The following is a 15,818-nucleotide window of genomic DNA, read 5'->3' on the forward strand; positions in this document are numbered from 1 at the left end:
TGAGGGTTCCGTTTGCTCCACATCCTTGCCAACACCTGTTGTCGATTTTAGTCATTCTGACAGATATGAGGCAGTATCTCATTGTAGTGGGTTGTTTTTTTTTTTTCTCATTGTGGTTTTGATTTGTATTTCCCTAATAATGAGTGATGTTGAGCATCTTTTCATGTGCCTATTGGCCATCTGGATGTCTTCTTTTGAGAAATGTCTGTTCATGTCTTCTGCCCAATTTTTAGTTGGATTTTGTGTTTTTGGGGTGTTGAGTTGTGTAAGTTCTTTATATATTTTGGATACTAGCCCTTTATTGGATATGTCATTCGCAAATATCTTCTCCCATTCCGTAGGCTGTCTTTTAGTTTTGTTGATTATTTCCTTTGCTGTGCTGAAGTTTTCATTTCGATGTGGTCCCAATAGTTTATTTTTGCTTTTGTTCCCTTGCCTCAGGAGACATATCTAGAAAGAAGTTGCTATGGCCGATGTCAGAGAAATTACTGCCTTTGTTCTTTTCTAGGATTTTTATGGTTTCATGTCTCACATTTAGGTCCTTAATCCATTCTGAGTTTATTTTTGTGTATGGTGTGTGAAAATGGTCCAGTTTTCCCAACACCGTTTGTTAAAGAGACTTTTTCCCACTGGATATTCTTTCCTGCTTTGTTGAAGATTAATTGAATTTACAAGCCATAATCATTGCTAATCCAAAATCATTCAGGTAGTAATCACCCCCGACATGCTGGGGAGGGTGGGGTGCCACACCCGTGCAGACTGTCTGGTCAGTGGGCCTAGGTGAATCTGATCTTCACCCCTCCTTCCAGGCCCTGCAAACGTAGGCAACAAAACTATTAATGTCCCGGCTGAGGTAACAAATTGCCATAAACGGGAAGGCTTAACTCAACGAGGATTTATTCGCTCACGCTCCTGGAGCCCAGAAGTCCAAAATCAAGAGTCACCAGGGCTGTACCCTCTCCCAAGGCTCTAGGGAAGGATCCTGTGTATTAGTCAGCTCGAGCTGCTGTAACAAAACACCATAGGCTTCGTGGCTCAAACAAAAGACCTTTACTTCCTCACAGTTTGGGAGGGGGGTGCTGAGAAGTCCATGACTGAGGTGCCACCGTGGTTGGGGGTTGGTGAAAGCATGAAGTTCTTGGCTGGAAGACCTCTCTGTCGTCAGGCGGCCGCTTTTTGTGTAGGCAAGGAGAGAGGGAGCAAGCTGTCTGGTGCTTCTTCCTATAATGATATTAATCCTCTGCCATCAGGCTCTACCCTCATGACCTCATTTAACCTTACTTCCATAAATGCTTCATATTCAGAAGCGGCCTCACTGGGCTTTGGGGCTTCAATCTATGAATTTAGGGGGACAGAAACATTCAATCCACACGACCTCCCTGCCTGCCTTCTAGCTTCTGGTGGCTGTCAGCTGTCATTGGCTTCTAGATGCATTACTCCAATCTCTGCCTCTGTGTTCACATGGTCATCTTTCTTGTGTCTATGTGTCTAAATTTCCTCTTAGGAAGGTACCGATTACTGGCTTAGGGCCCACCTCATCCAGCATGACCTCATTTTCGCCTTATTACATCTGCAAAGACCCTATTTCCAAATAAGGTCATGTTCCAGGTTTGGGGTTAGGACTTGAACATATCTTTTGGGGAGACACAATTCAACGCACAATAGAAACCATCTTGGAAGGGTTCCCCCGGAGGGACCCAGCTCTTCAGCCCACTGCTGTAAGAGTACCCCCCTGCCCTCCACCCGCCCTCCACTCGCCCCCCCCCCACCTGCCCCTACCCCAGACATCATGGAGCAGAAACAAACCTGGCCCCATGGTGCCCTTCTTGAATTCCTGACCCGAAGAATCCATGAGCATAACAAAAGGGTTATTGTTTATGCCACTGAATTTTGGGGTAGTTTGCAACACAACAGGAATTTATGGGAATAAGGGGGAGCGAGAGTCAGCCCTTCTTTGCAGAGCTCTGCAGGCATGGGGGAGAGGTCCCTTCCCATTCCGTATCTCAGTTATTTACAAGCCCCTCTGCTGGCCCCTTCGCCCTTCAGTTCCTCCTTCATCCACACAACAGCCCTGAGGCTCAGAGAGGTGACGTGCCTTACCAGGAGCCTCCCAGCTTCTGCATGGCAGAGCTGGCATGCAGACTCGTCTCCCAGACCTCCGAGCGGGTGTGCTGGGTGAAGCCTGCACGAAAGGCCCTTTCCTGCACGCCTCTTCCCTCGAGCAGCTGTCCCAAGGCTCGGTGACACAAGGGTTATGGTGCTCGCTCACGCATGCGGGAGTGTACATTACCTCCACCATCAGGGCTAATGGCAAATCATGTATGCAACAGAGGAAGGCGGCCGGAATGCCAGATGTGTGATAAGAAACCAGGTTGCAGGAAATTGCTGTCAGGTGATTCTTATTGGTTCATGTGTTCCGAGCAGCCCCTTTCCAAAGGTCGTGTGTTTACTGAATACTTGATGTGTTTTCCCCATCAGCTCTAGAAGATTGTGTCCTCCTGAGGGAGCACTTTCCCAACCTCCCCCCTCCCCTCGCCCCAGGACTGCTGAGAGCAGGTGATTAGAACTCTGCCCCCTGCCTCCCACTAGCTTCTAAGAGCACCTGCTGCCTGTCTGGCTCCCGGGTCTGTGTGCAGAGGCACCAAGCTGACCTTTGGGTGCTCCAGCACTGGCTTCAGATCAGTTGCAGGGCCACCGACCAGTCCTTTCCACTCGTTAGACACCTGATTGTGGAGAACGTTCCACAAGTGAGGTGGTCGGGAGTTCCTTTACTTCCCTGAAACTTAATTTTCTGATTTCTTGAGTATTGTTAATCATACCCATCTTTAAAAAAATTTATTTTAATGTTTATTTTTGAGAGAGAGAGAGACAGACAGGGTGTGAGCAGGGAAGGGTCAGAGACAGAGGGAGACACAGAATCTGAAGCGGGATCTAGGCTCTGAGCCATCAGGACAGCGCCTGACGCGGGGCTCAGACTCACGAACTGTGAGATTGTGACCTGAGCCAAAGTCAGACGCTTAACCGACTGAGCCACCCAGGAGCCCCTTCTGTTTGTTTTTTAATATTTATTTATTTGTTTATTTTGAGAGAGAGAGAGAGCGTGAGAGAGGAGAGAGCGCGAGAGCGTGCACTCACATGCCACAGGGACAGAGAGAGAGAGGGAAAGAGAGAATCCCAAGCAGTCTCCATGCTCAGTGCAGAGCCCGATGTGGGGCTTGATCCCATGACCCTGGGATCGTGACCTGAACTGAAATCAAGAGTCGGATACTCAACCAACTGAGCCACCCAGGCGCCCCAACATCCCTTGCATTTTAAAGAACACATTAATTTCACTAATTTGACCAAGTCACATTGTTAGATTAAAAAAAAAGCAAGTTATAGGGTTATAGAAACTGTATAAATATCAGTTATATAAGAGCAAACATTCACAAAATATTACATGTTTTTGTTTTTGTTTTTTCAGGATGTATGCACAGAAAGAAGTCTGGAAAGATGTCCTCAGACAGAAGTAGCAGTCTCTTCTTGGGGGAAGGGAAGAGGGCGACAGGTCCAGGAGGACTTCTAGCCCCGGACGTCCAGCCCCCAGAGCTGTGAGAGGTAAATCTCTGTGGCTTATGAGCCCCTCTGTCTTCGGTGTGCTGTTATTGCAGCTGGAAGGTGAAATTTACGTACCACAAAAGTCACCTGGGGAAGTATACAGATGGGTGGATTTAGCGTATTCAGGGAGACTGTACAACTGTCACCACCATCTCATTCCAAAACGCGTTCGTCACCCCAGAAATACGCTCTGCACCCACGAGCGTTCATTCGGATTGCCCTCATCCCTGGCCGCTCCTATTCTATGGATTTGCCTCTTTTGGGTGTTTTGCATACTTGGAATCATACGAATGCTCTCTTTTGTGTCTGGCTTCTTTAACGGAACATCTTTTCAACGTTAATCCATCATGTCCTAGTACCCATCATTACTTCATTCCTGTTTCACGGCAAGATAACATTTCATTGTATGGATAGACTGCATTCGTTAGTTGATAGGCATTGGCTATTACGAATAAGGGGGCTATGAATATGCACGTAAAGTTTTTGCCTGGACTACGTTTTCCTTTCTCTAGGCTGCGTACCCAGGAGTGCAGTTGTTGGGTCTTCTGTAATTAATGCTGTATTTAACGTTTTGAGAAACAGCCCGCCCGTTTTCCAGAGTGTCTGCCCCATTTTTCATTCCCCCTTTTTGAGGGCGAAGGCTCCGGTTCCCTGGAGTTTCACCTTGTTGGGGAATTCTCGGAACCAGCGTAAAACATGTGCTTCTCTGAGTTGTCTCACCCAAGAGGCGAGGGCTCTGGGCTGTTTGTACACCAAATCCTGCAGTCGTTGGGTAGGGCTGCCGATTCCTTGGTGTGTCTGGTCAGCTGTGTGTGAGCAGTGAGTCCAGAGAAAACCTTCTGGGGCTGCCTGTTAGAAGCAGAGAAATGGTGGGGACGAGGGGCCATGGTGAGGGGTCCATGGTGCCTGCTACTGTTGTTCTTGCTAATCATATTAGAATCACCCAGCCAGTCTCCCCCTCCTCCGTAGGCCTGCAGATGACCGGCTGCAGTGTTAAAATTGCACAATTTAGGGTCTGCAGTGGGCTGAATGGTATCTTCCAAAAATTTGTGTCTACCTGGAACCTCTGAATGTGATCGCATTTGGGAACAGTCTTTGCAGATGTCATTAATTGAGGACTTTGAGATGCAATCATGATCCTACAAGTGTCCTTATGGAAAGAGGAGGGGACGCAGAGGGAGGAGGTCCATGTGAAGACGGGCACAGAGATTGGAGTGATGCGTCTACAAGCTGGGGAATGACAAAGATGGCCACAGACCCCGGAAGCCAGGAGACAAGCGTGGGCGTGGGACAGACTCTCCCTCAGGGCCTCCTGTAGGAACCAGCCCTTGTGGACACCTTGACCCCGCAGACTCTTGGTGCACAGGGCCGCAGGAGAATGAATTCCTCTTGTTTCAATCTCCCTGTTTGTGAGCAGTTAGCAGACTGATGGAGCGTCCCAGCTGGCTCAGGCCTCTGGCTTTGCTGCCCCCCTTGGCCCAGGATGCCAGTGCCCAGCCCAGTTTCCACGTGCACAGACGGCTTCTTCAGCGTGTAGTTCATGGCTAAATCTCCCTGCTCGGAGAGCTCTCCCCGCCCCCCTGTCCTATGTTACCCGGACCGCCTGCCTGGGTGTCTATCACAGCCCTGTTGTATTTTCTGCATCAGCTCGTTGCTCTCCAGACTGATGTTACTTATTTTTCCTTGTTTGTCGTCTGTGTCTTGCACTGGGGTGTAAGCTGTCTGAGAGCAGGGTCTTGCCTATGCTGGTGGTCGATGTAATGCTGAGCACCTGCATTCGCAGAACGACCGAGAGGCTGGAGGCGCTGTTGTCCTGGATGTCATTGGGAACACCCAGTTTCAGAGAAGCTGGCCATCGACACACACACACTCTGGGTGTGGGGCGGGGTGGGAGGGGGCGGAGAAGAGGTTTTATGGTCCACTTAGACCTGGATCCAAATGTCCTCTTTTGAGATGAGCTTACACAGACGCCCTGTTCTTTCCTGCCTCTGCCTCTGGGAGATTAATGAGCATTTCCAACTGTCACAAGCCTGCCCTGTTTCTCTTCCTCCTGCTAGGTTATCCAGGGCCCAGGATGCTGGTGGAGGACTTGGGGGAGCAAAATGTCTTCCCAGCCAGGCTCCCTCCCTCCACCGACTGTGGCCCCGCCTGAGCAAGGCGTCCCATCGCTGTATCCTGGCATGTATTATGGGGTCCCAGGGCATTCGCTGAGGGTACATCACCTCTGATTACTGGCAGCAGCAAAACGCGCTAGGGGCAGGGAGGGGGCTGACGCACTGTCTCCCCAGGGAAGGGCCACTCTTTTCTCAACAGCCTCTTTGGGCCTCTCATCTGATTTCAACTTCATTTTATTTAAAATACATTTGTGTGGGTGGGGTACCTGGGTGGCTCAGTTGGTTAGGTGACCGACTTCGGTTCAGGTGATGATCTCGCGGTTTGTTAGTTCGAGCCCCCTGTCAGGCTCTATGCTGACAGCTCGGAACTTGGAGCCTGCTTCCGATTCTGTGTCTTACTCTCTCTCTGCCCCTGCCCTGCTTGTGCTCTGTCTCACTCTGTCTCTCAAGAATAAATGTAAAAAAAAAATGTTGAATACATTTGTGGGGGGTGCTTGGGTGGCTAGTTGGTGAAGCATCCTACTTGGGCTCAGGTCATGATCTCCCAGTTGGTGGGTTCGAGCCCCACACAGTTCAGAGCCTGGAGCCTGCTTTGGATTCTGTGGCTCCCTCTCTCTCTCTCGGCCCCTTCCTAGCTCACCCTCTGTGTGTGTGTGTCTCTCTCTCTCTCTCAAAAATAAATCTTAACAAAAATAAATAAACGTTGAAAAAAAAATAAATCTTAAAAAATAAAAAAAAAATAAAGAAAATGAAATAGATTTGTTTCCTTTGAGCTGGGCATAGATTGATCTTTTTGAGTTGAATAAGGGGCAGTGATTCTGGAAATACAAACCATGTCCTGGTTATTAATCCCAGGGGAATGGAAGGCATGCCAGATGTCTTGTGGTCATAATGGCTGTCCTGGGACAGAAGGCTTGTTCCCATTCTGTAGATGAGGTCAGAGAAGTAAGGTCACAGGCCCAACACCCTTCCCTCTTCTCTCCTTCATTTCTTAAAACATTGTTAAAAAATTAATCAACTTTCAGGGCACCCGGGTGGCTCAGTCAGTTAAGCATCTGACTCTTGGTTTCAGTCCAGGTCATGATCTCATGATTCGTGAGTTTGATCCCCATGCTGGGCTCTGTGCTGGCAGCCTGAAGCCTGCTTGGGATTCTCTCTCCCTCTCTGTCTTCCCCTACCCTGCTCATCGTCTTTCTCTCTCTCTCTCTCTCAAAAATAAATCAATAAACATTAAAAAAATTAATGAACTTTATTTTTTAGAGCATTTTTAGATTCACAGCAAAACTGAGGGGAATTCAGCGATTTCCCATGTACCTCCTGTTCCCGCACATGCACAGCCTCCCCCACTATCAACCCCCCCCCCCCAAAACAGAGTGGTACGTTTATTACAATTGATGAGGGCACATCATCCCCCGGAGTCCATAGTTCACCTTGATGTTAGTCTTGGTGGTGTGTGTTCCACGGGTTTGGACAAATGCATAATGACGTGTGTCACCACTGTAGAATCACACAGAGTATGTTCACTGCCCTGAAAGCCCCTGTGCTCTGCCTCTCATCCCTCTCTCCCCTCCAACCCCCGGCAAGCCCTGATTTCCTTTTTTTTAATTAAAAAAATTGTTTTAATATGAAATTTATTGTCAAATCAGATTCCATCCAACACCCAGTGCTCATCCCAACAGGTGCCTTCCTCAATACTCATCACCCACCCTCCCCTCCCTCCCACCCCCCATCAATCCTCAGTTTGGTCTCAGTTTTTAAGAGTCTCTTATGGTTTGGCTCCCTCCCTCTCTAACTTCTTTTTTCCCTCCTCCCCCCCCCCCCCCACCATGGTCTTCTGGTAAGTTTCTCAGGCTCCACATAAGAGTGAAAACATGGTATCTGTCTTTCTCTGTATGACTTGTTTCACTTAGCATAACATTCCAGTTCCTTCCACGTTGCTACAAAGGGCCATATTTCATTCTTTCTCATTGCCAAGTAGTACTCCATTGTGTATATAAACCACAATGTCTTTATCCATTCATCAGTTGATGGACATTTAGGCTCTTTCCATAATTTGGCTATTGTTGAAAGTGCTGCTATAAACATTGGGGTACAAGTGCCCCTATGCATCAGCACTCCTGTATCCCTTGGGTAAATTCCTAGCAGAAGCACTAATTTCTTTATTGTCTCCATACTTTTGCCTTTTCCAGAATGTCATACGGCTGGAATCCTGCAATATATTACGTTTTCAGACTGGCTTCTTTCACTTAGTGATATGCATTTAAGGTTCTAACATGTCTTGTCATGGTTTGATAACTCTTTTTTTTAAAGTTTATTTATTTGAGAGAGAGAGACAGACAGACAGACAGACAGAGCACGAGCGGGGGAGGGGCAGAGAGAGAGGGAGACAGAGAATCGGAAGCAGGCTCCAGGCTCTGAGCTGTCAGCACAGAGCCTGACGCAGGGCTCGAACTCACAAACTGTGAGATCATGACCTGAGCTGAAGTTGGACACTCAACGGACTGAGGCACCCAGGTGACACCAGAATTCTATTTTTCACATGCGGTCTGGCCACTGTCTGTTTGCATATTCCGTTTCTCATAATGAATCTCATAATGAATTCTCATAATGAATTCTCATAATGAATTTATGAATTCTCATAAAAAAAGTCTTTAAAAAATTTTTTTTAATGTTTATTTATTTTTGAGACAGAGAGAGACAGAGCATGAATGGGGGGAGGGTCAGAGAGAGAGGGAGACACAGAATCAGAAGCAGGCTCCAGGCTCTGAGCTGTGAGCACAGAGCCCGAAGCGGGGCTCGAACTCACAGACCGCGAGATCACGACCTGAGCCGAAGTCGGATGCTTAACCGACTGAGCCACCCAGGCGCCCCTGAATACAAAGTCTTGGCTCTCACTTAAAAAATGTTTACATGGGGGCGCCTGGGTGGCGCAGTTGGTTAAGCGTCCGACTTCAGCCAGGTCACGATCTCGCGGTCTGTGAGTTCGAGCCCCGTGTCGGGCTCTGGGCTGATGGCTCAGAGCCTGGAGCCTGTTTCTGATTCTGTGTCTCCCTCTCTCTCTGCCCCTCCCCCGTTCATGCTCTGTCTCTCTGTGTCCCAAAAATAAAAATAAACGTTGAAAAAAAAATTAAAAAAAAAATGTTTACATGTAATGACAGACGATAGGAAACATCTGTTTCCTGATGCACACAATAACACATTGATTTCTCTTTAAGCCTGTGTGTTGTCCCTGGAATTTTTAAAAATTATTTTTATATATTATTATTATTATTAGTCACTGGGATTTCTTTCTAATCCAATTCACAGAGAGGCATCTCGGGTTTTCAGGCTGAGGGTGTAGCTACTGACCATCAATGGCCAGAACCTCTCAGAGTGCCTGTTTACAACAGGTGTTTGATAGGTTTGGTCAGTCCCAAATAATTGCAGGTGACGTTCGCCAGGATTGTTGGTTTTAATTTTTTTTTAATGTTTATTTTTGAGAGAGAGAGAGAGAGAGACAGAGAGAGTGGGAGAGGGACAGGAAGAGGGGAGACACAGAATCTAAAGCAGGCTCTGGGCCCCAAGCTGTCAGGACAGAGCCCGACACGGGGCTCGAACTCATGAACCCTGAGATCATGACCTGAGCCAAAGTCGGACACTTAACCAACTGAGGCACCCAGGCGCCCCATAAACCGTCTACTTCTTTTTGTTTTGAATACTGTTGCTCAGCACTCCAAGATTAGTCTGTGCTGTGTGTGATGTAGCTCATTCATTTTTTTCTGCAGTACGTTATTTTGGGGAACGAACACACGCAATCGATTGATTTGCACTACTATGATGGACATTGGGGTGAGTCTGTCTCAGTGACTTTACTTCTGCTTTTTCCGCTGTATTCGGCTGTGTCGACCCCACGTGGAGCAAAACTGATGCTGTTAGTTTGTTCAGAGAAGCTTGACTTCACTTTGAGAGATAGGGTGGTGCACAGAGCAGGTGAAATCCTCCACTCTGTCTGGCTCTGACCAGGTGAAAGTGCATTTTTCCACCGTGCCACCAGAGTACCTTTCTTTACGCCGTCCATGTGCCAAAACTAACCGCAGAGAGGCCCTCAGGCTGAGCCGTAGTTAACCTGTTTCTCAGCGGCACTTTGAAATTTGTGCAGGTGTGCAATCGTGGTCTTGGCATTCGGGAAGAGGGTGGTGGGAGGGATGACCATCGTTCCTCTGGGCGTCGTGCCTGAATTGAGTAGGAACCTTCAAGAACGTGTTGTGATTTGAAATGCTGAACTTGGTGGTTGGGGAATGGGCTGGAGGGTGGAGAAAAACAAGGTTGGAGGGAACCTCGAGCAGTGTAATGGAGGCCGGGGCTGGGGGTCTGGGCTCTGGACTTGAGCTGACCTGGGATTGAGCACTCCTCCCCCCCGGGGGAACTATGGACAAGCGCTCTGAGCTCCGGTCTTCTTCTGGGTGACATAGGGCAGGGTTATGCAATGCCTTCTCCTTGAAAATGCCACCCCCACACGTCAGCACCCCCCCTCCACTGAGAACAGAAAATGGGGACTATTATTTGGGGGTCAGAATGCAGGTGGCCCCTTTCATTTTGTTCCAGGCTTTGTGGTCTATCGTCCTTCCCTGTCTCCAGTTCGCATTTTCCTCTGTTTAAGCCCACGACACTTTGGGAGCCTTCAGATCTCACAAATACACTTTGATGATACGGCTCTGCATCAGCTCCTTTTATCTTGGGAACACTTCACGAACCAAAGCTAATCAACACAGAGCAGCCAGGGTCCACGTCTTCCAGAGTGTGCTTCGAAGCCCCCGCCCGGGGGTGCAGTTACGCTGCCCGGGAGCTCACACCCGGCTGGACCTGCCCACCCGGCTCCCACCCTGTGGTGCAGAACACCGCACCCAAGCCTAGGCACCTGCCGCGTGCATACAGACACCAGCTCTGACTCGCCGGGGCACCCGAGGCATGCCAAAGACTGTTTCGGCTCTCTACTACTCAGTAAAAAACAATGGTAAAACTCAGGGTTTAGGGCAACCATTTTGTTCTGCTCCTAAATGCGTGGGGCAGGGATTTAGGAAGGATTCCTCTGGGCTGTTTGTCCCTGACCCGTGTGGTCGGAGCTGGAGGAGCTGAGGCTGAAGACCCACTTCTGGGCGGGTTCTTCTCTCTGGCGTCTGGACCATCCCTGCTTCCTGGTGTGTCTCTCTGTCTCTCCCTCTCTCTCTCGCTTCACACGGCTGGACATCCTCCAGGCCCTCTCCTGCACTGGGGTGGGGGGAGGGGCGTCTCAGGGTAGCCCATCCACCTGCTTTTCCTAGAGGGAGTGTTCCTGGTGACCCAGGTGGCAGTTGCACGACCTCTTCCGTCAGCTTTAGGAAGAGTCACGACAGCACTTCTGCATTCTGCCCGGTCAACAAGTCCCAAGGCCAGTGCAGTGCACTCAAGGGGAGTGAGAGCCCACCTTCTGGCAGGGCGGGGGGGGGGGCAGTCCATGGTGGAGGATCTGGGTGGGGAGCTGCCTGCTCCGTGCACCCTACCTGCATACGGTGCCGGGAAATCTCTCTGAGCCTCACCTGTAAAATGAGTGAAAACAGGTGATCTCTGTCTTTCTCTGACTGACTGACTTCACTCAGCATAATACCTTCCAGTTCCATCCATGTTGCTACAAATGGCAGGATTTCATTCTTTCTCATTGCCAAGTCGTGTATCATTGTATATAAAAACCACATCTTCTTTATCCATTCCTCAGTTGATGGACGTTTAAGGTCTTTCCATAATTTGGCTAGAGAGGGAGAGAGGCAAACCATAAGAGACTCTTAAATACGGAGAACAAACTGAGGGTTGATGGGGGTGGGAGGGGAGAGGGGAAAAGGGGGATGGGCATTGAGGAGGCACTTGTTGGGATGAGCACTGAGTGTTGCATGTAAGCGATGAACCACGGGGATCTACTCCCAAAGCCAAGGGCATGCTATACACGCTGTATGTTAGCCAAGTTGACAGTAAATTATATTAAAAAATAAAAAAATAAAGTTACGTCAAAGAAATGAAGATAATTATATGTTACTCCACAGGGATTCTTGTAAATGTGCTAAACGTGCAAGAACTCAATCCAACGCAGCCATTAACCACCATCGTTATTTTTGACACTTTTGCCCAAATGATGCTGGGGATCCCTTATTACGTGTCCTAGACACCGATTGTAACTGTCCTGTGGGTCGTGACCTCATGGGTCTGTCATCTCTGATAATCCTCCATGGGAGGGAGACTCAAAACTCTGGAGGAAGAAGGACAGGCCAGTCCTCAGAGACCAGCCCACCCCAATCCCCTCGGACCAGACAGAGCCACAGGGCAGGGTGATCTGTCTGTGCATTTCCTGGTGGGGACAGAGCTGAGAATGTTTCATAACATTTATCAGGAGACACACACACACACACACACACACACACACACACTGCTGTGTTTCACTACGAAATTAAGCCAAGTGGTGATGTGGAGAGACAAGTGCCCAGGGCCCGTCTCTGTCACTTTCCAAGTGTGGACTCCCACTTGCCCATTCCAGCTTTCTGACCCTCATCTGTAAAATGGGCCTAGTCCCAGTGCCCGCATCACAGGGTTTCTGGGAGAAAAATTTTAAATATATAAGGAATTAGGACAGCACCTGTCATGGTTTTCTTTGTGTCCTCCCCCAAAAAGATATGCTGCAGTTCTAACCCCAGTGCCTCAAAGTGTGACCTTGTTTGGAGATAGGATCTTCACAGAGGCCAGCAAATTAAGATGAAGTCACGAGGGCTGGCCCTAATTGAATATGACTAGCGTCCTTATAAAGAGGGGAAATTTGGACACAGACATAGACAGGCATACAGGAGGACACAGATGAGGGATGGCAGAGATTGGGATGATGCAGCAGAATCCGAGGGACTCCACAGGTTGCCAGCAAACTGCCAGAAGCCAGGAGAGAGGCATGAACAGGTCCGTCACCGTGTCAGGAGGATCCAGCCCGGCCGACCCCTTCACTTTGGACTTCCGGGCTCCAGATCTGTGAGAGGATACATTTCTGTGGTTTAAGTCACTCAATCTGTGGTGCTTTGTTGCAGCAGCCCTAGTCCATGGACACAGTGCCTGACGCATAGTAGGTACTCAACAGGTGGGGTCTTTTGTTATTATTTGCTTGCGGATCCCGTAGAGATGGTAGGTGGGGCCGTCTGGGTGGTTCAGTCAGCTACGCGACTGACTCTTGGTTTCGGCTCAGGTCCTGATCCCGCACTTCATGGGTTTGAACCCTGCGTCGGGCTCTGTGCTGTGTCATCGCAGAAGCTGCTTGGAATTCTCTCTCCCTCTGTCTCTGCTGCTGCTCTGCTCATGCGCTCTCTCTCTCTCTCTCTCTCTCTCTCTCAATAAATAAATAAATAAATAAATAAACTAAAAAAATTAAATATTAATACAGTAATAATATTATTTATATATTTATTACATATTATATTATTATTATTCATATATTTATTATTATCATATTTTGTATGTTTATTATTTATTAAAAGAAATTAAGCAAACACAATAAAATTAAAAAAAAAGAAACTCCTGAAACCAGCAATGGCTGATCTTATGCTAAGAGTTGTGATAGTGCGTGAGGGGAATCTCACACCAAACGGGAGGGAGAGCTGGAGAAGCCAGGCCTTGAAAGGGCCGGGGCCAGAGAGGCTCAGGAAATTCAGGACAGGAAACAAAGGGACCTTCTGCAAAGCGTTATCTTACAAGGGAGTAAACCCCATGCCCACACGCGTTTTCCTTCATCACGTCCGTGTTTGTGGGGAAACTCCGGAATCAGGAGCATCTGCAGGGCGCGTCTTGTGGCGGGTGGGTGGGACCCCTGGATCGACAGCCCCACTGGCATTGTGCAGCAGAAGGGACGGTTCTCCTCCAAAGGAGGGGCCGGATGCCCACCAGACCACCTTCTCTCTCCCGGCGGACGGCCTCGCCAGCCTGCTGGCCGCTTTGCCAGGACCATGCTCTCCTTCTGGGCTTTTCCCCCGAATGCCCTTCCTCGGGACTCTCCCACTGATGAGTTCCTACAAGCTCTCTGTGTTTTGGGATCTCCCCCACTCCTTTGCCAGGCTGAATTAAGGGAAGTCTGTGCTCCCGCAGGAGGGTCTGTGCTCACTTCTATCCACTCCTGGAGATAGCTCTGTCTTCTTTCCCCTGCTTCTCCAGTCCCTTGCCAGCCCCTAGCCAGCTGCTCGCCCGTGTGCCAGCTCAATATATATCGACTTTTTGCGTGACTTTGGTTGTTATTCCTGTTCTGTGGGGGTTTTTAGCCACGGGCGAAGAGGACATCTTGTGCAAAAACAAAATTTTCGATTTGTTCCTTCCCAGGTGGGTAAATGCGTTGCTGACAGAGCAGCATGCTGAGCTCTGTGGAGAAGGAGAGAGCAAGGTAGCTGATGGGGTGGAGGGACGGGAGGGGGATTCAGGGAAAGTGGTAGAAAGGGCTGTGGGTAGAAATGTTGCATGGTCTCAGAGATAAGTGGGCTTCCACAGGGGAGGCTGGAGTGCCGGCAGGGGCGGGGGATGCACACCTGCTGCGGGACCCAGAGTGGGGTAACCAGAAACAACGGCAGCCCCCAGGGGTAGCAATGTACCGTGGCCACAAAGGCCAGGGCTTTGACAAAGTCTTGGATTCAAGTCCTGACCTTTGCTAATGAGCTTTGTGACTTTGGGCAAGTTATTAATGACTCCGAGCCTCCGTCTCCCTCATCTGTAACATGGGGTTCATGCCCACCCGACAGAGTTGTTTTAGGGACTCAGTGAAACAGCCCTGCTTGGTACACGGTATATAATAGCTGCTCAACAAACACAGATTCCTCACTTCAGCTCCTGGAGAGTTCGTATAGAACCAGCCAGCAAATATCCAGCATGCCTACCTGCTTTTGTAAGTAAACTTTTGCTGGAACACAGCCAGGTCTACTCATTTGCAGCTGTTCACAGCTGCTTTCATGCTACAGGGGCAGAGCACAACAGTTGTGATGCAATGAGATGGCCAGGAATGCCTCAGATATTTACTGTTCTGGTCCCTTAAGTAAACGTCGGTTGAGCCTTTATTTATACGATATATGTCTTATATAGGGGTCCTCAGCTCTCTCTAGATTTTCACTGGTGTGTCCATGTAGAGTAGGGGGTCAATAGATAAGCACAAAGGCTAGAGTGGTCGGGCTGGTCAGACTCATGCAAACATTTCTGTAGATGGATACATTGTCGTTCATTATTCTTTCCTCTTTTCTTTCCTTTTTTTTCTTTCTTTTCTTTTCCTTTCTTTATCTTTTCTTTTTTAAGTTTATTTATTTATTTTGAGAGAGACAGAGACAGCATGATTGGGAGGGGGCAGAGAGAGAAGGAGACAGAAAAAAATCTCAAGCAGGCTCTGTGATGCCAGCGCAGAGCCCGATGTGGGACTCGAATCCACGAGACCACGAAATCATGAGCTGAGCTGAAACCAAGAGCTGGGCAGGTGCTTAACCGACAGAGCCACCCAGGCCCCCCTTGTCCATTTTTCTTGAAACAGGACATTTCTGTGTCTCATTGGTTGTGTGTTTGTTCTCCACGTTTGAGATTGGGTAATTAGAAATTTACTGATCGGTTCAACAAAGTGTTGAGTGCATGCTGTGGGCCAGTAAGCTGAGAGTAAAGCAGTGAACAAACGAGACAACCACTCTTGTCCTCACAAAGCTCACATTCTGGTGGCAGAGACGGACAATGGTCCAGTTAACATACAGCGCTGGGTGGTCATATCTCCTGTTAGGAAAGGCACAGAGAGATGGGTCTCTTCTGGATGGGGTGCCAGGAGCAGTCAGCCTGAGTGGGAAACTGAATGGGTGGTCTCTGTCCTGAGGACAGAAACTTCTGTGCTGGAGGGATACACAATGTGAGAGGAATGTGATCGTGCCAGGGGCTGAGCCCTCTGCTTCTGTGTCTTTCGTAAGGCTGCAACCTGGTTATTGGCTGGGACCAGGGTCTCATTGGAAAGCTGGACTGCGGAAGGGTCTGATTCCAAGCTGATTCTGCCAGGTTGTTGGCAGAATTCGGTTCCTCCGCAGCTGTTTCCTGAGGACCTCAGTTCCTTGCCCGTGTCGG

The sequence above is a fragment of the Prionailurus bengalensis genome, chromosome E3 (assembly GCF_016509475.1).
Source record: "Prionailurus bengalensis isolate Pbe53 chromosome E3, Fcat_Pben_1.1_paternal_pri, whole genome shotgun sequence".
Lineage (NCBI taxonomy): Eukaryota > Metazoa > Chordata > Mammalia > Carnivora > Felidae > Prionailurus > Prionailurus bengalensis.